This window comes from Zingiber officinale, chromosome 2B (assembly GCF_018446385.1).
Source record: "Zingiber officinale cultivar Zhangliang chromosome 2B, Zo_v1.1, whole genome shotgun sequence".
Classification (NCBI taxonomy): domain Eukaryota; kingdom Viridiplantae; phylum Streptophyta; class Magnoliopsida; order Zingiberales; family Zingiberaceae; genus Zingiber; species Zingiber officinale.
In genome coordinates, this window is record NC_055989.1 from 94,767,787 (window position 1) to 94,793,203 (window position 25,417).

Sequence of the window (25,417 nt, forward strand, 5' to 3'; positions counted from 1 at the left end):
CTTGGATGTGTTTGATACACCTTAGATGTGTGTGAGATATTAGGATCATGAGTTAGGATCAAGATGCATAGTTCTTGTACCTAGATGAGCCTAATTCGAAATTGGGGATCATAGGGAAAGCTTATATACAAGTCATGTACATTTAGCCCAAAGATTGTGGTCATAAATTAAATGGTTTAAAATCATTTCAAAATTGATTTGAAAAACCTTGATGAAGCTTTTCTAGTGATAGCATTCATCATTGAACAAGGTGATACAAAGATGAGTTAACTTTGAGCTATTTCAAAGACTTTTGAACTTTGTATCAAGATTTGAAAATGGAACTTATTTTCATAGAAAACTATTTTTCCTTGATAGTATATGTTATGAGGAATGTATCCTCAAAGTTTTATAATTTCTGGAATTTTCTGGAATTTTGTAGGGGTTTCTGAATTTCGGAAGGAAATTCAGAACTGATATCAGAGGTTGTGGACCGATCAGAAGGGAGTCTGATCGGTCCAGGCAGTTGTGGATCGGTCACTGTGACCGATCCAGGGAAGACCTGATCGGTCTGGTGACCGATCAGGGCGTGCCAAGTTGCTGAATTTCAACCGTTGACTGAAATTTCAGCTCGGGAGTTGGTGTTTTGGATTTCTAAAGGTTTGAAACTCTCCAAGACATTGTTGGTGCAATGGTCAAGGGGGAGTTGATCTTTAGGGGGAGTTTTACCTATTAGTCAAGGGGGAGTTGACTTTTAGGGGGAGTTTTTACTCCTAAAGACTTGAGTGATATGAGATTATCACTAAGTTAATTGTTGACCTTAGTATCAAGGGGGAAATTAAGAGTTTCAAATGAAAGGTATGAGACTTTCATTAGGAAGAAACTCTTGACCTTGATTCACTCTTTTTGATGTGTGTCAAAAAGGGGGAGAGTGTAGGTTTGAGGAGAATAGAGAATGTTCAGGGAAGAACATTGGAAAACCTAAGTTAGGTTATCGGGTTAACCTAACTTGATTATGGGTTTTGTCAAACATCAAAAAGGGGGAGATTGTTGGTGCAACCTTAGGTCAAGGTTGACCTGGTTGACCAGACTCGAGTTGTGTTTTGATGTTTGACGAGTTATGTTTGACAATGTTTGACGTGAACAGAAAAGTTGTACCTTGATGTTTTACAAGGATACAAGCTTGGGAGATTGTGGGTGCAACCCGTGGTCAAGGTTGACCTGGTTAACCCGAGGTGAGTTGACCTGACTTGGAAAAGTCCAAGCAGGGAGCTTGGCACGGGAAAAGTCCAAGCAGGGAGCTTGGCATGGGAAAAGTCCAAGCAGGGAGTTTGGCATGGTGAAAAGTCCAAGCAAGGAGCTTGGCACGGGAAAAGTCCAAGTATGGAGACTTGGCACGGAGAAGTCAAAGTATGGAAGCTTGGCACATGGGAAGTCGGAGAGGGCTCGGTAGCTCGTTCTCCGGACTGTGGTCAGAGAGGGCTCGGGAGCTCGTTCTCTGGACCGGATGGAAGTCGGAGAGGGCTCGGTAGCTCGTTCTCCAGACTAGGTCAGAGAGGGCTCGGTAGCTCGTTCTCTGGACCGGATGTGGAAAGTCCTGGTGAGTGAAGCCAGGCAGACGGATAAGTCCTGGTGAGTGAAGCCAGGCAGTTGTGAAAACCCTAGTGAGTGAAGCTAGGTGAAAGTCCTGGTGAGTGAAGCCAGGCAGTGGGAAAGTCCTGGTGAGTGAAGCCAGGCAGTTGGAAAGTCCTGGTGAGTGAAGACGGGTAGATTGGAAATCCTGGTGAGTGAAGCCAGGTGAAAACCCTAGTGAGTGAATCTAGGTGAAAGTCCTGGTGAGTGAAGCCGGGCAAGGGAAAATCCAGATGGATCAAGGGTGATCGGACATCTGGTGTTGAGAAGGTCAAGTAGGTCAAGGGAGTGATCGGATACTTAACACGAAGAGAAAAGTCCAAGTGGGTCAAAGGGATTGACCGGACACTTAGTAGGGAGTCTTAGCAGGTCAAGGGAGTGACCAGATGCTAAGCATGAGATACCAATAGGTCAAGGTTGACCGGATATTGGTTTGGAAGGCGTGGGACTTGGTTTGGGCAAAAACCAAGAGCTGGATCGATCAGTGGATCGATCCAGTGATACACTAGGTTATCTGATCAGTCTGGTGACCGATCAGTAACCAAACAGTATGCTACTGTATGTTATCTGATCGGTCTGCAGACCGATCAGAAAGCGAACAGAAGGCAAAGAGAAAAGGAGGTGATCGGTCTATGGACCGATCCACATGCACCCTGATCGGTCCAAAGACCGATCAGGAGACGATCAGAGAGTTGGGAGAAGAGTGTTGATCGGTCTGGGGACCGATCAGCATAGGTCCTGATCGGTCCCCAAGACCGATCAGGGAGGCCTCAGACCGATCAGGGTGGAGCCTGATCGGTCCAGATATATCCGTTGAGATTCAACGGGTATCTCCGTCTTCTTCGCTGTCTGCTTTGCAGGTGCAGTTGCAGGTTCAGGCTATATAAAGGAGATCGAGGGCTGCTACAGGTCTCTCTTCTTCTGGTTCGAAGTTTCTGCTTCTTCTTCTTCACTGCTGTGATTTGAGCTGTGTTGAGCTCGCTTCTGCTTGAAGCTTCGTGTGAGCTTCATCGGCTGGTTCCTGCTGTTGTAGGCGTCTTGTGAAGCTGTTGCTTCATCCAGTCGAAGAGAAGGCAAGTAAGCGAAGGTGTTTCATACATTTGTATTGTATTTTGCTTCTTGCTGCTTTCTACTCCTGTATTGCTTTTGCAAAACATTATGGCGAGGTTTCTCCACCCAGAAGGAGTTCTTATTAGCCGGTTTTCCGGGGACTCATCCACCGACGGATTGATAGGCTTCGTCCACATTACGGACACGCCGAGGAGTAGGAGTTTCATCTCCGAACCTCGTTACATCGTCGAGTTCGAGTTTGAGGTTTGATCTTTCCTTTTTGCGTTTCTATTTAGTTATTTTCGCTGCGCTAACCCTAATCGTAGGAAGAAATGAGCAATTTGGGGTCGGTTATTTACACCCCCCCTCTCTAGCCGCGATCATCGATCCTAACAGTTAACACACCCCTATAGTAATCTCTATGGTAGACCATCGACGTGATCAAGGTAGTGAAGGAATAACATCGAGAACAGTGTTAAATTTGATCAAAGTGGTGAAGATTCTTGGTTGAATATGCATCAAGTTGAACTGTGTACTATTGTATTGGTATGCTCTGGACGAGACTCGAAGAAATAATCAAAATCGAGGAGCGGCAAGAGAAAGGACTTATTCGTAAAAAATTAAAATGATTTGAAGTCTATAGAAATCTCAAGGGTGAGGAGAAGACTTTTTATTTTATATTTAAACTTATACCAAGTATTTTGGAGAGCTCTCATTGGTTAAAATTTATATCTAAGGAATTCTAAAAGAATCCATGAAATCTATTAAAATTTTGGATACCAAAAGATTTTCATAGAGTTTTAAAAAGTCGAGTTTGAATACCACATGACTTTTTAAAACTCTATAAAAATCTAATTTGGATACCATTAGATTTCTATAGAGTTTATAAAAGTCTAGATTGAATACACCTAGACTTTTAAAATCCATAAAAATCATTCAAAGTAATTAAAAGTTCAACATTGAATACACCCCCCTTAATCTATCGAATCCAAATCTGATTAATATTATCAAATTTAATTTGTTTTAAAATTCTACCATCATTCTCCTTAATTAATAATCTAGCGATGAAAAAAAATAGTTAAATTAAAATAATATGTATTCATAGTCGTGAAATCTTTCCATAAACTCATTCATTACCGTATATATATTACGTTAAAAGTAAAAATTTTACATATCTTTTCACTTTAAAAAAATCTTTTAATAATTCTTTCACGAGCTTCATACATTTTATTATATATATTTTTCTCACCTTTTTATTCTATAATTATATATAATTAAATTATAATAAATAATAATCATAAATTATTTTTTTAATATTTTAATAATTTCATTTTTTAAATCAGAAATAAAAATATTTAATATTTTTTTTTTAAAAAACAATAATGCTCAATGAACACGAAGTCACTTCCTCATAATTACACGAAAGCGCTCCCTCCTTAGTTGGAGTTACATCACTGTAAGCTCCTAAGGATACTCTAAACATAATCAACTTTTCATTTAAAAGAGGTACAAGTAAAATTTTTATTAAATTAAATAAATGGATCGGATTTAAAAATTTAGTTTGATTTTCTAGAATTTTAAATTTTTTTCCAAAAAATTGAATAATTCAATTAATTTAGTTCAAGCTCCGTTTTTAAATTTCTTAGTTAGTTAAAGTGAATAAATTAAACTTTTAGATTAAATTAAATTTTTAGACCCTAACCTTATGATTGAAATCAAATTTTTGATAAATCAAATCAAATTTTTAGATCATAATTACAAAATTTTAGTTAATTCGTGGCATGTACGAGATCAATATGATAAAAAAAAAAAAATTAAAAAAAATAAAATTATACCGAAAAAGATACATTTAAGATGTATAAACATATAATTAGATTATCATAAATATTTTAATTAAATAATATATAATTATGATAAATATGTACCTCAAATGAGAAAGGAGATGAGTAACTATAAAATAATAAAATTTATTTAAATTTAAAAAATAATATAATAAAAAATAAATTACTTAATGAAAGATTTTATTATTATTATTATTATTATTGTATACTCATAAGGGATTCTTATGAGTGGAATTAAAACATTGATGATAAAATATAGAAGACAACATTGATGATAAAAGGGAAATTACGAATTCAACTGAATTTTTAAATAATATAAATAAAGAGGATGAATTCTTTTTTTCTAATAAACCAAATAATAACAAACATCCTATTTAAATTTGAATAAAAATAAACATTTCAATTAATCTTTTCCTACATCTAACTTTATGAAAGAAAGGATCGAATCTTTATCATATTTCGAGAAGATAATCCTTAAATAATTCCAAAAGGTTTTAGTAATTGAATTTAAATAATATTTTTTAAAAACAAAATTTAAAAGATATTTTAATAAATTCAAAATTGAAATAACAAATTAGAGGAATAAAAAATTTGTTTCTTCTTTTATCTTCCAAGCCACTAGGCGCAACTCACAAGGTACGTCGTTGCTAGTTGCTACCCACGACCGCGCAGTTCTTGTCGCACTCTCCGAAGAACCAGAGCGAGGGGAGAGAGAGATGCCAAAGAAGAAGGGAGTTGGATAGCGATGAGCCTTGCTCCCTTTCCCTTTCGTGTCTTCGCATCGTCGCCATGGTAAGTAGCAAGCAGTCGCAATCCAAAAGCAGTAGAACAATAACGATTCAGCTATTGTTGGATCTGGGACTGTTTTCGTTTCTTGTTATATGTTTGTTCTATTAGCGAACAATTTTTGTTCGAAGTTCTGGTTTGCTGAAGAATGCCACTTTATTTGATGAGATTTTATTCTTTTCGATTTCATGCATATCGATTGGCTTTCCCCTTGTCACGGAAGATTCGACATTTTTAAAGGGAAGAGTGGAAATGTGCGATGAAAGCGACCATTTTTCTTCCTTCGATATATTGACATAGCCTGCGCTCTAGGTTTTTGGAGTTTTTTTTTTTTAATCTTTCTGACTTATATTTGAGGTTCTCAAGGAGATTAAGTTGATTCTGTCTTTGATGTTAGAAGAGCACACTTTTCAGCTATCATAGCGTCATAAATAGGTTTGGAGTAGTTTGAATACTCTTCAAGAGTTCCAGTGCATTAAGCACGTCTTGTGAAATTGTGATTTTTCTTCTAATAAATTTAGCTACTTGTTTTTCAAGGCTCGTTTTACATTTCCTATCATTGTTTTGTTTTCTCAGATGCATAGTATCATTCTGTTCTTGTAGAGTCCTGTTCAAGCTCCACAAGGATCACATCCAGTGTCAAGCAAAGCTTACAGTTTTTAAAGATATGGAAGGTATACCATTACCAATCTTTTTCTCTTCCTTCTTTCATACAAATATCCCTATAACTATTTGTTGCTTCTCAATCATGTACTAGACTGTTTTGTTAAGAGTACCACCCTATATTCAACATTTTGAGGAAAGGCTCCTATGAGAAGGTGCCGGGTCTTGTATGGTGCATACATGGTAACCCCTACATTTGTTCAATATGAATGTTCAGTGTGGAATGCTTGTTTGAATGAACAGCATTGTTAAATGTATGCAAAGATCTGAGTTTTTTTTGTCCAATTTATATTAATTAGAATTTCATTCGAATTCTAAATTTTATAAGGGATGATAAAGGTTTCAGTGGTGGATCATACCTGAACATTAATACTATAACAAGTATGCTAGGAATAATAATAACAGTGAGAAATTGGACCAACAATGTTATTTTTTTTCATGCACAGATAGATTCCTACACAATAAATTTCATAGTTCACATACATTTCATTGCATGTCAGAAGCTCATGGTTGAGCCCAGGTCCACAGGCAGAACTCTACGATCTTTGAGGTTGAAGATGTGTCGTCAGCCAGTGTGGAAGTAGCTGATTCATGCAGCCTATTGTAATAGTTGTATAGTGATAAACATCGAACAGCTACGACATCAAAACTGAAAAAAATTATTTATTTTATACGCAAACTGCCCTTCCCTTCATGCTTTTGCGGATGTACATATTTGCATAAACCATGGACCAAATCAAGGACATGAAGACTACAACACGAAACAACAAAAAGTTTATATATGTATAACTATGTGCTTGGAATGCTAAACTTCTAGTGCAGCCAACAGAACATCTAAAATATGCTAATTAGATAGACTTGGTTATGAAATTTGAATGTTCAGCTAGTAGAACACCTATGATATGCTTATTAGATGACCATGGTCATGCAATTTACATGATGACTTCTCTTATGTCTTATGAGAGTGAGGCTTGTATACTTGTTCATAGAGTCTTCCCCTTCCATGTCAGCATCAGCCACGTTAGCTTCCCCGTTCCACCTTTCTAACACTCACCAAACTGCATAGATTTGAATTAGGTAATCTTATGAATAGAACATATCATGCATAAGCTGAATTAGCCGCATTTCAATCATTTTCTTCCATGTTTGAGGTTTATGGTGGGTAGATTCATGGCCTACTAAGGAGCCATATATAAATTGAAATTTTGAATGAGACAAGATCCAACAATGCATATCCCTCATAGTGCACCAAGATAGTTGTTAATAACTTATGCCTGACTGCTGGACATTCAAAGACAGACACAAGCTATCAAAAAAAGAAGGTAATTAAAGAAGAAATTCCAAAAGACATAGAGCACTATAACTACAACTATAAATCTTTATTAGTAGGACTCATACTAATTATTTGGATATAAAATTTAATGCAGTTACAATTCTGACCAGGCACAGTAACATTGCCCATGAGTCTGATTTCTTAACTTTTTGTTCAGTACAAACCAGGGTTTACAAAAAGCTGTTCTAGTTCTTGTGGATGGGTACAATGTATGTGGGTAGGCCAAAATTGAAGAATCATTTTATAAGGGAAAGCTTGATATTGCTCGCTAGAAGCTGATTGATGAGTTGATAACTTTTAGTGCAATCAAAGGTTTGTTTGTTTCTGGCAGTGCAGATTTCTCCTCTTTCATTTTTCCTGTTTGTTCATATATTTGTATGATCTCAATAAGATCTTGAAAACTTGTGGTTTCTTTGCTTCTTCCTGAAAGGCATCAATATCTATTGATGCTTGCCATTGTAGTTGGAACAACAGACAAAATCAGTAACACATTAATCTGTTTAGAAAAGAAATGTTCTCAGTTTTAACAGATTATATGGGCATTATGAGTGAGTTGGTGTTTGGAACTAGGTTTTGTACGCTGAGATTTAGAAAAAAAAAAAACCCAGTTTAAACAGACAATAATCAAAAGGAAATTCTTAATAAACAAATGCAGAACCTTGCATGCTGTGGCTAGTCTTGAGCTGTCCGTTTTTCTCTTGATGCTGCAATTCCAATCATTTACCTTAGAATTAATCTTAGAATTTTGGCCCCCTTAAATGGTTCCAATTTGTATGTCCATAAAGCTGGATGTGATCATGGCAATAATCTAATTGTCAAAACCAGGTTGGGAAGTTGCTAACCTATGTTACTGCTATTAAACTTCAAGAATTTCTATATGGTGATAAAGGACAGAAAGATACAATTTTGTATTTTAATACAGCATTACAGAACTTGACATTAATACCAAGGTTTAAACGTCGTTTTGTGCCAAAGTTCAGTCTTCAGCCAAAACTGTATAGTTTTAGTATAGTATTGTTTCCAACACTAAGCACACTTTGACATGCTTTTAATATTCTTTGTTTATTTACTTCTTTAATATTCTTCACTTAGTTTATTTACTTTGATTATAATAATTAGATAACCAACTGGATTTAAATTTTATTGTACTAGATGTATTGATACTCCACACATCAGAGTATGCATTAAACTGCGGCGAGATGAATTCAATATGATTTACTCATTTAATCCTTTTTTACTTTGATTTTCTACTTTTAATAAGACTATATGTCAACCTAAAAATAATTTTTACTTGGCTGACATAATTTATATAAGCTCTACTCTATAATTTTCTTTCATTTAACTTGTTTACTTCTAATAATAATGTTTATAACAATTAAATAATCTATTGAATATGAAATTTTGAGAAATAAGACAGAAAAATAATAAATATTATTTGAATTCATCTTATCACGTGCTTTTTGAATGTCAACATTTTTGCATTGTTGGCATGAGTGATATAAGAAAAATTAAATGTGTCGGTTGGTATAAAATTTTGATAATGTATTGGAAGGGTACATTTCGACTATGCCACACAGCATGATGGAAGAATTCAAATGAATACTTTCTTATATATCGCCATCTTATTTGAAGATCTATATATCTAATATAGTTGAAATATCTCATTATCATTTTTGTTCTATCAAGTTCACTTATTCATAAAACTGGCAACATCTTTTTTATGTCTTATTCCATTGCCTTCTCAAGGGCTACAAAAGTCAAGGTGGTGGTTGTGTTTGATGCTATGAAGTCTGGATTTCCAACTCAAAAGGAAAACTTTGGAGGGTAAGATTATTCAATCATGGTTGCACACATTTCCAGAGATTATTTAAGTTAATTGAGCTTTTACAATCCCTTTTGGAAGGTAGAAGCTGTCATGATAAACAAATGTCTCATCATTGTTGTTCTTTAGTATTTCTATTGGTGGCACCAGCTTATTTGATTGTTTTATGTCTCAGAAAAGAGCCATTTCTTTTTAAAATTCTTAAAAAGTTTGAGAAATTTATGTGCCTTAACCTTCTAATTGGCTCAAATGCTGGACCTTTATGGTTGCAGTTGATCTCAAACTGTTGGGATTCTGTTTTTGTGACCCGAATTACTTGGTACCTCAAATGTGCATGTCGGATGAGATATTCCTGTATGACATTCTTCCATCTCTTTGTTTGTTCTCTTTGCACTGGTTGATGATGCTGCAGAAGTTGTGATGTCATGGTATTGGATTGTGTAGCTTCCAAATATGTTTCCTTTTTCTACCTTTTTCATCTTATCTAAATTGATTGATATAAAAAAGATAGCTTGTACTCCTGCTTTTGTCATAAAAGTGAACTAGTGAACTGCCATCAATTTTCTATAGATACACTTGTTTAGTACATTGTAGTCGAAAGATGGTTTATTCATTATAATATAATTTAAAGAATCTTCTAATGCTATAATTGACATGTTATTTTATAATGGAGCTGGGTTGATATAGTATGCTCATGTGAGACTTGCTGATTCTTGGATTGAAAATGAGGTGCAATTTCTGCATTCATGTTTTTCACTCTGATTAAAATTTGTATGTTAATGTGATGCAAATTCTAGAATGTAGAATGATTTTATAATGTGAATTCTACACAAGTATCCTTGCATTAGATTTATAAGAAAATTGTTATGTTTTTTCCAAAATGAACAGTGTAAAATAATTAGTCTGTTTATTCATTGTTGATAGCTCATTTTCTGGAAGTAGGAGAACATGCAAAAATTCAGTTTTTGTGTAATTACCTACACAGTCACGATCAATTATAGTGAGTTTTTGTGTAAACCAAGAGGAACTGTCTTAAGACTCTTATTGAGTTTGGTTTTTGTCTGTACCTAAAAAAGATAATTATATTGGATTTTGCACCATAATTGTGCTATATGGTAAGGCAAAAAACTGATCCATTCGGGTAGTATCACCAACAAAGCAGCTCATGAAGCAGTAAACCCTTACTGTATTTATTAGTCTATGCAAATTTACCACCTTTCTTAGCTTTCCAAATTGTTTTCAATTCTCTTTGTTTCAAAGTAACATGATTAAGTTATTGCATTTTCATAATTCCAAACTTCCAATAGTCAGTAAATGTGGTTATGGAGCAAGTTTACTGAATTCCAATCAAGGTGTGGAAATCAGCAGCAGGATCATGATAGAGGTTTTGCTATTTATTTATAGATTGGTTAGCTCTTGCTTTGGCTTCTCTGTTATTCTTCTATCCAGATTTGAATTTTGTTTATCTTGAGTAAAATTGATTAGAGAGGCTTCATCATATATTTTATTTTATTTTTGCTTTCACTTGTTTGTATTAACTGATATGAGTTGTATTAACTGTTCAGTAACCTATAACTATTTATCAATAATTTCTCCAAAATTAGGACAAAATCTCAGAATTGGAAGCAGCAGGCCAAATTTTATTATAATAACATGGTGTTAGGACCTGTTTGAGCTAGAGGGGTGGATGAATAGCTTCGATCGTGTCTCATAGTCACTTTGTGCTCATCGTTGAATGTGCAATGGATCTTCAATTCAAACTTGGACGTTACATGCACTATATTTCGATTTCACTTGGTATCCACTTCCTTGAGATAACTAATCTAAGAGTCTACTTCTTACTCACAACATTCACTATGAAAACCTCCTTCCCGAAAACTTTCCTGAGGCAAAGAAGCCTTGTACAAGCTGTTCTTACGAGAACATAACAAGAAAATGAGAATACAAACAAATACAATTTAAAACGACTTTACCGTGAAGAACTTTGCTTTGCTTATTCTTTTCTTGCTTTGATTGCCTCTAGGCGGTAGAAAATGTAGCGACACTTGTCTCCCAAACCCTCAAGAACTAGCACCATCGAAACTCCATGAAACCCCTTTTCTAGGGTTACTTTCGGGCTATAAAATACTTCTCAATCGATTGGCCTTACCATATCACATCGATCATTCAAAATCTATAGAATAACTCTTTTTCGTTTGACCAATCGATTGTTAGATGTCAATCAATTGTCTCAATCAATTCCACATCCTTTTGTTTGCTTGAGAAAATATAGCTAATTGATTGCCCTAATCGATTACCATGAACCAATTGATTCCTCACCCTTCTGTTCATTTGAGAAAATAGCTTTCAATCGATTGATGCCTCCCACCAATCGAGTGATAACCCTAAATTTAGTCTTTCCAAGTTGAATTTGTATCTTGCCTGGTATTCAGTTGACCTCAATCTATCAAGACTTTTTGGCTCAACATCCAGTCATCTGTGATCTGTTGGAACTTTCCATTGCCTAGCATCCGATCAACCTTGACTTGTCAGGACTTATTCACCAAGTTTTTCGTTAACCTTTGACCCACTTGGACTTTCTATCTCATATCAAATATCTAGTCCTCCTTAATTTACTTAGACTTTTTCATTGCCAACTTTCCGTTTGACTTTCCCTTGCTTAATCTCCTATTAAGACTTTGATTATCTAACTTCTAGTTAGGACTTTCCCTTATCTAACTTCCAGTTAGGACATTTCTTTGCCCAACTTTCAGTTATGACTTTTCAAGTCAAGTATCTAGTCATCTCTTGACCTACTTGATTTCTCTCTTACATATTGTTAAACATTGAAACTTAAGCTCAGACCAACCCGATCTAGGACAACTTGATCAACCTTGACCCGAGGTTAATTGTATTAGTAATCTCCCTCTTTTTGATATTTGATCATATTTTTAAGTTAAACTAACCTATTAGCTCAACTTCCTTTTTCTAATGCCAAAACATGAATAGGGGTTTCATAATGTAGTTCCTACATTCGTCCTCTTTGACACATATTAAAAATCTTCTCCTAATATTCATTCCTCTTATCCTTCAAACATTACAATGGAGGTTCACTATCTTCTATTGTTCTCAATGTTCTACCTTGAGCATACATCCATCATCCCTCTACAAATCTCTCATTTCTTACTCAAATCATGCATTTAAGGTGAGCCTCCCCTCAAATCATGCTCCAACTTCTATCATTGCATCACCAATGATTTAGAGTTTCTAAACCTTTAGAAAATTCAAAGTCTAAGTCTTGAGATTAAAAATTCAACCTTGAATCTAAACCTCCTTAATCCCACATTAGTCCCCATTAACTATCCCTTTTTGATTTTCACCAAGAAAACTACACTTAAATATTTATCCAAGCATTTTAGAGGGTTAGAAATGATAAAATTACCTAAGCATGGATTTATCGACTGAAATAAACTCATTTCAGCCGAAATCAATAGCACCTAATCGACAATTGATTCTCGCTCGTGTTAATTGATTGACATGAGTTATCAACTGATTACAGTATATACCAATCGATTGGTATTTGTGATTTTTCATATTTGATTTCAGACTGAATTTCGAAAATTCATAAGTAATTCTATAATTTTTGAAAAATCATAAAATTTCACATAGACATTACTTAATTCCACATACTATCATGAAAAAATAGTTTTCTATAAAAATATATCTCATTTTCATTCTCTCATTTTCAAATAATGATATAAAACTAGAAACTATTGAAAATTTCAATGTTTCACTCTAACTTTGTAATTAAGTAATCAATAATGGTGATTCATATCAACAAATAGACTTCAGTAAGGTTTTCTAAAATATTTCTGAAACTCTTTTGACTTTTATCCTATGTTATCAATTTAATTAATCTCAATATCTCAAATTTTTTTTGCAACTCTTTAAACGCCACGAGAGTAAAAGTTAAACTTCTCATTTTCAAAATGTCACATTATCTTAAAAAATACTCTAAAGTGTCAACTTCATTATGGTTGAGTTAATTACCCTTTTAATGAGGGTTGGCATACCCTATACCTATTTAGTATAAAGAGATCACACTCGTAGGAACTCAATATCTATTGTAGCTCCTTGGATGAATCAGGTACTTAATAGGGATAACTTCCTTAGATACCTTCTTAATGACCCTATTAGACTTCTTGGAAGCCTTAGTCATACTAGTCTCCTCATGGTCAACACTAAGGATAGTTTCTCTTGTAACCTTGACTTGACTCTTAAACCTAGCGTTAGTTCCATAGCTATATGGAACTTTATGATACAATGACATATTCTCCATGACTTTAGGTTTGTATCTCAAATTTTTCTTGTCCTTGAATGATTCTTGCCTATCTAAGTTTAGATTTTGCATCTTGGGTCAGTTAGCGTTATTTGTCATTTTCTTTAGGGTATTCTCTAATTTATCAAATCTTGACTTTAAAACTTGATTTTCAATCCTTAATTGCTCAAATATTGATTTTTCATGATTGTCTTAAGCATTTTTTTCCCTTTTAGGCATATATTTAACTTTCTTAGGATTTTTGCCTAAATTATTTCCCACTTTCCTATTCTTAGGTAAAGTTGTTCTAGTATGATATGATCTATAATTTTCTTTAGACTTATCATGCTTCCTATTTTCATAATAGCAAGTACTAAGATGATAAAATCTATTTCCAACATGCTTTTTATCATGGCTCAAAGGAAGTGCATTATTAAATGATACCTTGAGTTTTCTCTTAGAAGCTCTCCCTTGATTTGAGGTTCTCTCTTGTTCTTACTTGAGGATCTCCTCTTTGGACATTGATTTTGATAATGTTCCTTGTGATTGCACAAGAAACATACAATGTGTTCTTTTCCCTTTCATATCAAGGTTCCGGTCTCTTTTGCTTTTTCCCTTCACTTCAGCGTTACTTAAACTTTCTTCATCAAATTTGGGAGATTTACTCTTATAATGCCCCTTCTCTCTACACTCAAAGTACATTATATGATATTTATTTTTGTAAATTGAAATGGTTATACCTTTATGATTTATGCTCTCTTGACTTATAAAGGTGAAATATTCCTTGTCTTCATTAGTTCTAGAAGTTGAGACTTCTTCCCATTTCAGTGTCAGTGTGCTCTCCCTCTCAATCCTTGAGGTAGATGTTTTTTCAATTTCTTCCTCGGATGTTAAGCATCTTTCAACTTTTGAATCCTCTTGTTCTTAATCCAAAGTCTTCCTCTTTGAATTTTTCTTTACTTTGAGGTTGGATCTTCATGGAGCTTGGCCAATTTGCTTTATAACTCATTGACATCTTAATATATACCTATTCTACCCAAGATATTGTTAGACAATAAATTAACCAAAATTTTAATTACCTTATCATGAGTTTCAGATCTTTTGATTTGCTCCTCGACCCATTTACTCTTCCGAAGAGTTTCTCCCATTTTATCTTTAGGAGTTTCAAATCCTTCCATTAGAGCAAATCATTGCTCTATGCTCATCTTGAAGAAATTTTCAATCTTTGATTTTCAAAGATTGAAGTTTTCCAATCCAAAGGTGGAGGTGCCCAGATGTCATATCCGAATTCATCTCAAATATCCATTTGCAGACTTGAGCTCCTTTGATGATTAGTTTGATGACTTGTTGATATTGAAGGGCTTCAATAATATAACTTCTTCTTCTTCTAGCTCTTTGTTCCTTCTGGCGATTAGTCCGGTGAAGAGCGATCTCGCTCTAATACCACTCGTTAGGACCTGTATGAGCTAGAGGAGGTGAATAACTTCAATCGCTTCTCATAGTCACTTTGTGCTCATCATTGAATGTGCAACGGATCTTCTATTTAAACTTGGACGTCACATGCACTATACTTCAATTTTATTTGGTATCCACCTTCTTGAGGTGACTAATCTAAGGACACCCCTCACTCACAACATCCACTGTAAAAACCTCCTTCTCAAAAACTTTCTTGAGGTGGAAAAGTCTCGTATAAACTATTCTTATAAGAACACAACAAGAAAATGAGAATGCAATGACAAATACAATTGAAAATGACTTTACAGTGAAGATCTTTATTGTGCTCGTTCTTTTTTTACTTTGGATTACTTCTTGGTGGTATGAAATACAGCAACACTTGTCTCTCAAACCCTCAAGAACTAGCACCATCGAAACTCCATGAAACCCTCTTTTCTAGGTTTACTTTCAGGTTGAAAAAATACTTCCCAATCGATTAATCTTATCCTCAATCGATTGTCACGTCAGATCAACCATTCAAAATCTACAAAATGACTCTTTTGCACCTAATCGATTGCCGAGGCACACCAATCGATTGCCTTAATTGATTCTACATCCTTTTGTTCGCTCAAACAAATATAGCTAATCAATTACCATGAACCAATCGATTTCTCACCCTTCTATTCACTCGAGAAAACAACCTTCAATCAATTGCTTTAATCAATTCAAAAGTTTTCTGTTTGCGGAGCAAATACTGTCTAATCAATTGTTCCAATAGTTTCACATCGCCTAACCAATTGGCCCAATTGATTCTGACACCTTATGTGCTCCCAAAAATAATCTCTCAATCGATTGATTGCTTTGGGTCAATCTCAATTGTTTAACCCCAAATCCAGAATTTTAGATTTAGGGTTACCCCACCAATCAATTGATAACCCTAAATTCAACCTTTCCAAGTTGAATTCGTTTATTGTCTAGTATCCGGTTGACCTTAAACTATCATGACTTCCTTTGTCCAACATCCAGTCATCTATGACTTGTTGGGACTTCTCATTATCTAGCATCCGGTCAACCTTAATTTGTCAGAGCTTCTTCACCAAGTATCCGGTCAACTTTTGATCCACTTGGACTTTTTCCTTGCCAACTTTCTGTTGGATTTTCCATTGCCTAATTTCAAATTAATTTTTTTTTCCTAACTTCTAGTTAGGACTTTTCAAGTTAAATATTCGGTCCTCCCTTGACCTATTTGATTTCTCTTTTACATATTGTCAAATATTAAAATTTAAGTTCGGACCAATTCAAGCTTGGATAATTGAGTTAATCTTGATCCGAAGTTGCTTCGAAGTTGATTGCACCAATCTATTGGAGAATTGTGTGCCTCCCAAAGCCTCCAATATGAAGAAACTTAAAAAAAAATATTAATCTGAGTCACAAAATTCTAACAAACTGTTAAACTCCTAGACATACTTCCCTACCATAATAGACTCTTATGAATGAAAAAACATAAAGCAATTTATTGTTACTTTGTATCATCTGAATCCAAGCACTCATAGTTGAGAGGTACTTATTATGTAATTATATTTGTACTAGTGGTGGTAAAAGATGACTACATTTGCTTTTAATATCCCTGTCAATCTGTCTTAGGTCAACACATAGGAGATAAATAATGGGTGACTACTAGCCTTTGGAATAGTGACTAATGCATGAAAATTATATCTCCACTAGTATTTTTAGATGATGCTATGTAGTTATTCTTGGAGTATGTAATAGAAGATTAAAAGTGCCAACAAAGACTAGGGCTAGAAATGAACCCAACTGAATTAAATTTTGTAGTGTTTGAGTTTATTTGATAAAGCAATCGAGTTGAAATAAGTCAAGTTAGAATCTAAAATGAATCAAACTATTAAAATGGTTGTTCAAGTTTTGTTTGATTTTTTTATGAGCTTAAGTTTTGTTGGTTTAATGTTATCAAATTCTCAATTCAAGTTTGATGCGGGGATCTGTAAATTTTGGGAGATCATAACTTTTAAATCAGATTGAATCAGATTCATAATATATCAAATCGAAATTTGTTCAAATATATATAGTTGTTAGAGGTGTAACTCATAACGATCCAGTCTTAAGTCCAAAAAATATCGTTTAAATTCTTTTTGGAACTTTCGAAGAATTTTAATCTTTTGCATCATTAGGATTTTGAGACCATTTAAATATTTATTTAGTTAAAGTTAGGATATTATTTTTCTTTGAGTTAATTTATTTAGTTAAATCAAAAGATGAATTCTATGTGTTTGATGATTTATTATGTCTTTCCTAAAAATAGGAAAGTTCTCTGTTTGAAGTAGCATATAAAATAATCATTATTCAGAATAATCTGGTGTTCAAAGTTGTTTGATTATTTAAAAATTTTATTATTTTAAGTTTATTTGATTAATTATTAAGTTTGATAATATAATTTTTTTCATTTTAAAAATTTATTTATTTATTTAGTTATTGAATTGATGAGAATTTTATTAATAAATACAATTAATAAATTTTATTTGGGAATGTTACTGATAAATTGTGTATAATCTCATGAATATATATATATATATATATATATGATTGGATTCATTTACCGTCCTCACAAAAATTATGGAAATATTCAACAATTTAGATCAAATCAACTTGGCGTTTGACAAGTGGGCTACTTAGAGTCCTCCCTGAAATGGGCCTACTCTTACCGATTGAAATCCAGCTACTGTGGAGTTCATCAAAAGTAGACACAAACGTGTCCAACGGTCAACGGTCAACGGTCAAACCTGCAACCCATGGCACGTCAAGCGATGTCGGAGTTAAATTTAAGGATCCAGATCCAGATCCAATAATGAATGGATGTCTCATGAACGTACGTACTCTTCCTTTCTCTTCCTCCCATGCATTAACAGCATGGGCGGCTGCGTCAACGACATCCACCGCTACTTAATATTCCGACGCCAACCACCGGGCGGCCAACCGCCGCACCTCCTCCACCACCACCCAAAAAAGACAAATATATATATATATATATATATATATATATTCCACCGCAGGTTTTGAATGCTGAAAAATGGGTGAAGGTCAAATCGTAGCTTCTTGTTCAGTGCAATATATTTACTTGTTTTAATTTCATTGGAAAATTTTCACTGTTTTAATGCTAAATACTGTCCTTATAGAAGAAATTCAAGGTAGTTTAGCACATCCATCGAGTTGGCACTAAATATTGTTTGGCAAAATCCGTTTTTTGCACTTTTGATACATATATATACCTTAATTGTGGCTAGGTTCAACCCATGAATAGGAGGATGGATATGTAATATTGGTGCCGTTTAATCCATCAATTTATGTTCGTATAAAGACGTGACGATATTATGGTCCTAGCTAGTTGCGTATGGTTCACGATGTATGATCCTTTCTTTCATATGTCGATTATGATCTTGTCGAGAAGCTACTAGCGTCGAGAGGTGGAATTTATTATTGATAGGTACCGTTCTCCGTCGATATTCCTCCTCTTTGTTGACCATTGGAACTTGGTGGATGGGAATTATTCATATCCAACAAGAAGAGGGAAAAGGAAGAGTAAATATGATCATGAATTCTACCATTCTACTCGAATTACATAGTGAAAGACAAATCAACATGCGCACCTAATATTTCATTGCTTGTTTAGTTCATAAACTACTTGTCAAATGTCCTTAATTATATAGCATGGATGAGCTGTTATGTTATTTATATATTTTTGATAATTCATGTGTCCAAGATTTGCTTGATTAATTATAGAGATAGACGACCTTTCTCCTGATTCACCTACCAAATAAATTTAGAGTACAACTTATACACACTTAAAGGCAACATCCAAAATTTATAAATATACAGATATAGATAGAGAAGACAACAATTAGGTGTTGATATATGAGCCATATGTCTAAATATATTGCAATCTTTTTTTAAAAAAATTTGTTATACATATTCTCCAGATGATCCAAAGCTTTTACAGTTGAGGACAAATATATTATATATATTGCTACCTCTTAATTTGCAAGCTGTAGATAATTGTTGTTGATAGAAAGAGACAAGATGCATGCATCAATAGGTTAATTGAATCAGTTTGGATTAGATAGTTGATTCATAGAGTTGAAAATGAGGACCTACAAAAATGTCCAAGAATGTTGTCACTATAGAACAGTGATAATGCTATCTTTTAGTGCCCTACCAATCAAATTCAGTCTATGTGAATTCACATTTTGAAAGTGCCACAATAGAATTTTGCAAGTGTCACCAAACAACACTATATAGGAAATCGATAAACAGTTAACAGATATGGTACGCAAAGAGGTATCCTTGGCACTTTGAATAGTTACTTGGTGCCAAATTACAAGACTAATTGGTGACACTTTGAGAGTGAATTTCAATGTTATATGTTGATCTATTGTGGAGGGGACACACCTAGGTTTCTCCATTGTACAATGCTTCAATAGGACTTGGGACATTTGATTTAGTTGGGATAATATAATGATAGAGGGTTATGTTACGCTGCACGGCAGGCGTCCGGATGCCTGTCGTGCGCGCGTGAGGGAGAGGGGCCCACGTGCTCAGGCGTGCACAGCAGGTGTGGACGGCTGCCGTGCGATGCAACAAGTCCCTAATGATAGATATGCAATTTTTGAACACATGATGCACATTGGTATGTTACAAATTAAGGTAACAAGCTATTAAGACAGGAGAGAGCAAGTTAGCTTTTTAGTGTTGTAACACGCGAGCTCAAGTCTCTACCTATTTTAATACACGACAACAACAATTAATGAATGCCGTGGGAAACACTTGCATCATGTAAGCTATGCTCACATCGAGAGCAAGACGAGTTCGGAATGGCTTTTGGAGTTTCATGCATGGTCCATCCTTTGTAGAGACATGCAAGGACTTTTTAGCAAATGAAAGTCTTAGCATATCACTGAATGTTTGACAAATAAAGAAGACAAACTTTTTTAGCATATGGAATCTTAGAGAAGAAGCCTCTTAGCATGCAATTGAGTGTAAAGTTGAGAGTGGAATGTATTTGTGCAAAGAGTTGACTGTGGGGTTTGGTTTTAGACAGCGACTAAACCTTAGAAGTGGTTTTAATTGTTGAGACAGTTGATTGAATGTATCTTTCAGTCGATTGAGGCTTTAGTCGAATGATCAACCGACTTAGATAAAATGAAATGGAAATAAAATATTTCTTGATACGGTAAGTTTTAAGTGGATTCAGGGATGATGTGATAGTTAAAATTAAGATGAGATGACAATCAAAGTCTGAATGAAGTGGCAATCAGAGTCAGGATATATGCAGATAAACGAGTTGCTCTTACCGAGACTCCGTTCTTCACTCCTTAGCACTAAGGCACTCAATATATAGTCGGCCGGCCCCGAAAGCCGGTCGGATGTATGGGATTAGCTCCTTCCATTCTTCAAGTATAAGTCTCTCAGTATACAGTTGATCGACCTCATAGCCAGTTGGACTTGAGGGACTTAACGCTCCACTCAGTACCAAGACAACACAATAAACTCTGTCAGCTCCCAGAGCCGGTTAGACTTAAAAAGTATTGTTCCCTGCTTCTATAATACAACTCCTAGCATACGATCGGTTAGACTTAGAGTTGGTTGGACTCAAAGACACAGTTCCTCATTTCCCAGCACTAAGGCAATTCTCAATATATGGCCAGTCAACCAAAGAGTCAGTCGGACTTAAGAGATTTAGTTCCCCACTTCTCTTATCGGTCTCTTATCATACAGTCGGTCAGCTATTAGGTCAGTCGGACTACCTCCAGGAGACAACATTATCAGATAATCGTAATAACCTGGCAGAGAATAACAGCTATTCGTCAGGGAATATTCCTGCAATGGAACCTTCCTATGAGGGTGGCTATACCTCTTTCAGTATTTGACAATAAACATTCTCAGCCGCCTCATTTATTGAGAAGGTTACAAAAGACCATTCTGGGAGGATGACTGGTATGCTTTATGCTTTTCATTATGCTTACGCACGCATCTATTGTTCATCTTTTCCTCCACTTTTTGGTCGGCTACAGTATTGACTTGAGAGTCGGAGTGTCTGTGCCAGGGAGCCTCTCTCTGGTTCTTGCTCTAATGCTCCCTTTTCTCTCTTTACGGTGTGCACAGAAAAGAGCGCTCGCCCCTGCCAACTCGTCCCAAGACTAACACAGATGAGGTAAATCACGGGTAGCTACTAGCCTTTGGAATAATGATTAACACATAAGGGAGACATTTACCTCAGCTGTGCAGAGATTCGAACCCCAGACCTCATGGTGACAATACCTCATGCGCTAGTCACTAGACAGTCCTGAGGGGATATGGTCAATCATGTAATATGAAAATATAGTTGGTTGATGACAAATTGACTCTATTAAAGAAATAATTATATTTCATTAAAATAGAATGATTATTCTATTTAAACAGCAATGATCTTCCAGATTTTGTAAGAATAATCGATTGATGAAACATTCAGTCAATTGATGAATAATTATACTGTTACATTAGAATCGTTAATCTATTACAATCCTTGTGCCCTAGATCTTTCAACAAAATAGTCGGTTGATAACAAATTTAGTCGATTGAAGTGGCCGGTAAAGTTGTTATGACAAGGAGATCAGTTAACTAGCTAGAAGCTTGAAATAGTCTTCTGTACATGTGTTGAGAATATAGACCGAAGGCTGAATGAACACTTATTGAAGGCCTATAAATAGAGGGTCAAGGAGCAAAGGATTATCCAAAAGTGTTTATATTATGCTCATTCTCTTAGCTACTTTGTTGTTTTCTTTACTTGTAACTCTATCTTTGTGTCTCTTTGTAACAAGAAATTTTGTGAGAGTTTTCTTTACCTTCAGAAGTTATCTGAGAAAGAGAAAGCTAGTTGACTCGTTGAAAGTCATAGACAATAGAGTAAGAATAGAGGTTTCGAATCGCGTAAAAATTTCTTTTAATATTGCTTTTTTTATTGATGTTTTTTTTTTTGGTTGGCGCATACTAGTCAATTATGAAAGTATAAATGATCAACTATTCACTCCGGTCTAACCACCTCTCATATCTATTTGACACACTAACTTACATAAGCTAAAACGTAGCTTTTGGTGAGCTTCCATTGTAGTCATAGGTCTACAAAATATTACCTTAGGGCTCATCATCAAAAATAAAAAAATAACAAAATTTAAAATTCAAAGAATAGTGAACACTGTGTAATAGGAATAACAACTAAACTATTGAATATAATTCACACACATACATAATATATACCCTCGAGCAATTTAACAACCCCATAAAATATATCCACAATGTAATATAAAAAACATAATAATAATAATAATTTAATGAATTCATTTATAGAATATCTGTTGATGTTTAATACTAGTTAACAATTTAACACAATTATCAATCTTTTTCATTCGAGTTTGGAATTTGCATTGGTGGTTTTGATATAAAAAAAATAATATATTATAATTTATCCATTCATATGGTTGAATCTAAAATATAAGCAACATAAAACCCTACGAAATAATGAAAAACTAAGGTTTAGTAAGGGGATGAGATGATGGTTTGGATCAATTTACGGCAATGCTAGAGAAGTGGCATTATCTAGGTTGGCCTAGAGTAAAGAAGTTTGTTGATGTCGGATGAGATACTGATAATTTTTAAAACAATTAAATAGATGTTTAAATAGTCAAATCCTAATTCATAAATATCCAAAATATCAAAAATATAAAAACTACTAAAAATATTAAAAAAAAAGGTATCCGGAGCCTCCGAAAAGACTATAAACAATATTTTTGGGATTCAAAATTTGACTGATTGCATGCTCCATCTAGTAATAAATCTAGGTCTATAAACTTCATTTCAAATCAAACAGAGTCTCGTAATAATATTTAAATTAAAAGTTAGGGTCTATTAAAATTTAATAAGACCTCTTGAGTCTATCTGCATTATTTGTCAGAGTAGAGGTGATCGGGTTATGCCAATTCAAGAGATGAATTAGCTTTTCGGAAATGAAATTGTTGACTTTGTCATAGATATAACTTTTAAAGATATTTGAGTTGTTCTCTGAGCACAAGAAATTAAATCGAAAACTATTATATTACTTAAATAATTAAAGACCTTCATGATTAAGAATCACACATCGAGTAATAGAAATTAATGTGGGTCATCAAGAGGGGAGTTATCCTCGTGAACCCATGACGACACTATTTGATACAGTAGTAAGGATGAATAATCCACATAGAAATAATTAAATAGTCCTGCACATAAAATAATAGTTAATCTGTTCAATCTTTCCTCTAATTAAAAATTTAATGTAGAAGAGGATTCTTGGCATCTAACATTTTTTAAATATTTTTTCTGACTTTATTAATGTTGGAGAAATCTAACACTCAAACAACACGATCTTTTTAATAGTTTTTTCTGACTTTATTAATGTTGTAGAAGTTCAGCCCGTAAGTCCTATATACCAATAAGCACAGGAATAATATATATATATATATATATATTTCTCGCGATGAACATTATATTTTGTGTGTATCTAAATTTTTTTAATCTTTAACACTATAATTTAAAAGAAAAATCTGAAATCAACGTTATATTGTGCGCATCTAAAATTTTTTAATCTTTAACATTATAATTCAAAAGAAAAATCTGAACACTAGAAGAAAAATCTCATTAACTTAAATTTATTATAATCCAACCCCTAAATATTAAAATATTAAACCCTAAATACATATAATATATTCCGTGAACATCTAAAATTTATAATATTGAACACTATAACCCAAAGAAAAACTGAACCCTAAATGAAAAATCTTATTGCATGACTCAAACCCATTATAACCTAACTCCTTAATACTAAAATCTTAAACCTTAAATATATATAATATACTCAAAATAAAATAAAAAAGCAAAAAAAATTAACAAAAAAACTTACTGAATGAATCTAGGCGACTGGATTCATTCCAAGCGTTTGGACCAGTGTCGCTCACAGTGAAAGGTCCACAGCAGAGCTTGGATCAGTGTCGTGCACAGACGCACGGCGAAAGATCTGTAGATCTATATATATATATATATATATATATATTTCAGTGATATCAATAAAATTTTGTGTTTAAGATTAGGTATGTATTAGAATATAGTATTAAATATAAAAAAGTTAAATCCTATATATATAAATATAAATATAAATTAAAAAATCACTTTGATGGAGGTATAGAATATAAAACCCATCTGAAGGTAAAGGATTTCATATAATAATATGAAATTGATTATAAGAAAACTGTTTTGTAGTTGCATGATTGAATATTGTTGTTTGTGATTTATCTCCTCCGTGTTGATTTTGGGATGGATTGACGGAGACGTTGCGACGAGCGTATTCACCTTTTGTCACAATGATTGAGCATTGTTAGATCTTTTTTTACTATAATTAGGATGATCATTTAGTTAAAAATTGAAGTGAACAAATTATTATTTTTTTAATAAATTAAATCGATTGAATTTTATCATTAAAATTGAACAAACTAAATCGATATACACCGATTAATAAAATTAGTTATTAAATTAATCAAAATTTTCTTTGTAGTTAGACTGATATTGCATCATCATTACTGCTATTGCAGAGTCGAGTTCACCAATCAACTAATAAACATGCTGTTTTGTTATTCGATTTATCACTCGAATTGCACAACTACTAGTTGATTCAAATAGTATGATTAACTATGTCAGAATTCAGATAATCTAGCTGATTCAGACAGTGCACTTACTACTCACAACATATAGTCAATCGATACTAGTTCAATCAATCTAATCAAATCCAAAATTTTAAAATCAAGATCGAATTGAATAACCTAAAAAAATCAAGATTTTTTTTTTTTAAAAAAAGAACTTCTAAATTGACAATCGAACTTCCGAATTATTTAGTTGAGATGTTAACCACTCCTAATTATAATTGTAGTTCATTAATGATTTATATTCTAAATCGATGTAAAAAATTTTTTGCTTATCTATAAAAGAAAGTTTAAACGAAACTTCTTATATATATGCCTTTTATATCCTTTACTTATATATATATAATTTCTTTGGTGCTCATTAGAGGAGAAGATCGATGGTGCTGGAAGCTGACGATAAGCCCTAACTGCAGCTTCACGTCGTCTTCATCGCCGTCCCCATCTTGATCATCTTCCACTAGCTAACCTAGCTAGCCACTGCCATTAAACACGCCTCCAGTACCTTTTTACGTGTAGGCCCCCCCGGCCTTCCTCCTCCATCTCCCCTACCTCACCACTCTCTAATAACGAAGCAAAAAAGCGATTTTGATCGTATAAAGTGTCGTTCATCATCGGTCCCACAGCAAGATAAAAAGTAAGTAAATCACGTTTGAACTCTTAAGTTGAAGGGTATGAAATAATGAACTTTAATTTGACGGAATTGACTCTTGTATGAAATAACTCTGTTATTCGAGTTCATGGCCCTATGTGGGCTCACCACTCTCTAATAATGCATGTACGTGCCATCATCAGCATGCAGCTAGCAGC

At 34.0% G+C, this 25,417-nt stretch overlaps 1 long non-coding RNA gene across 3 annotated transcripts; it reads left to right on the top strand.

Moving 5' to 3' along the window:
- Positions 1–5,130: 5,130 nt before the first annotated feature.
- LOC122049299 lies at positions 5,131–9,418 on the top strand. Of its 3 annotated transcripts, XR_006130914.1 has the most exons (5): positions 5,139–5,294; positions 5,865–5,962; positions 7,442–7,596; positions 9,031–9,108; positions 9,379–9,418. It is a non-coding gene; the product is annotated as an uncharacterized LOC122049299 (long non-coding RNA). The 3 variants fall into 3 exon arrangements; XR_006130913.1 differs by having other exon boundaries at positions 9,031–9,418; XR_006130915.1 differs by lacking the exon at positions 7,442–7,596 and having other exon boundaries at positions 5,131–5,294; positions 9,031–9,418.
- Positions 9,419–25,417: the final 15,999 nt, after the last annotated feature.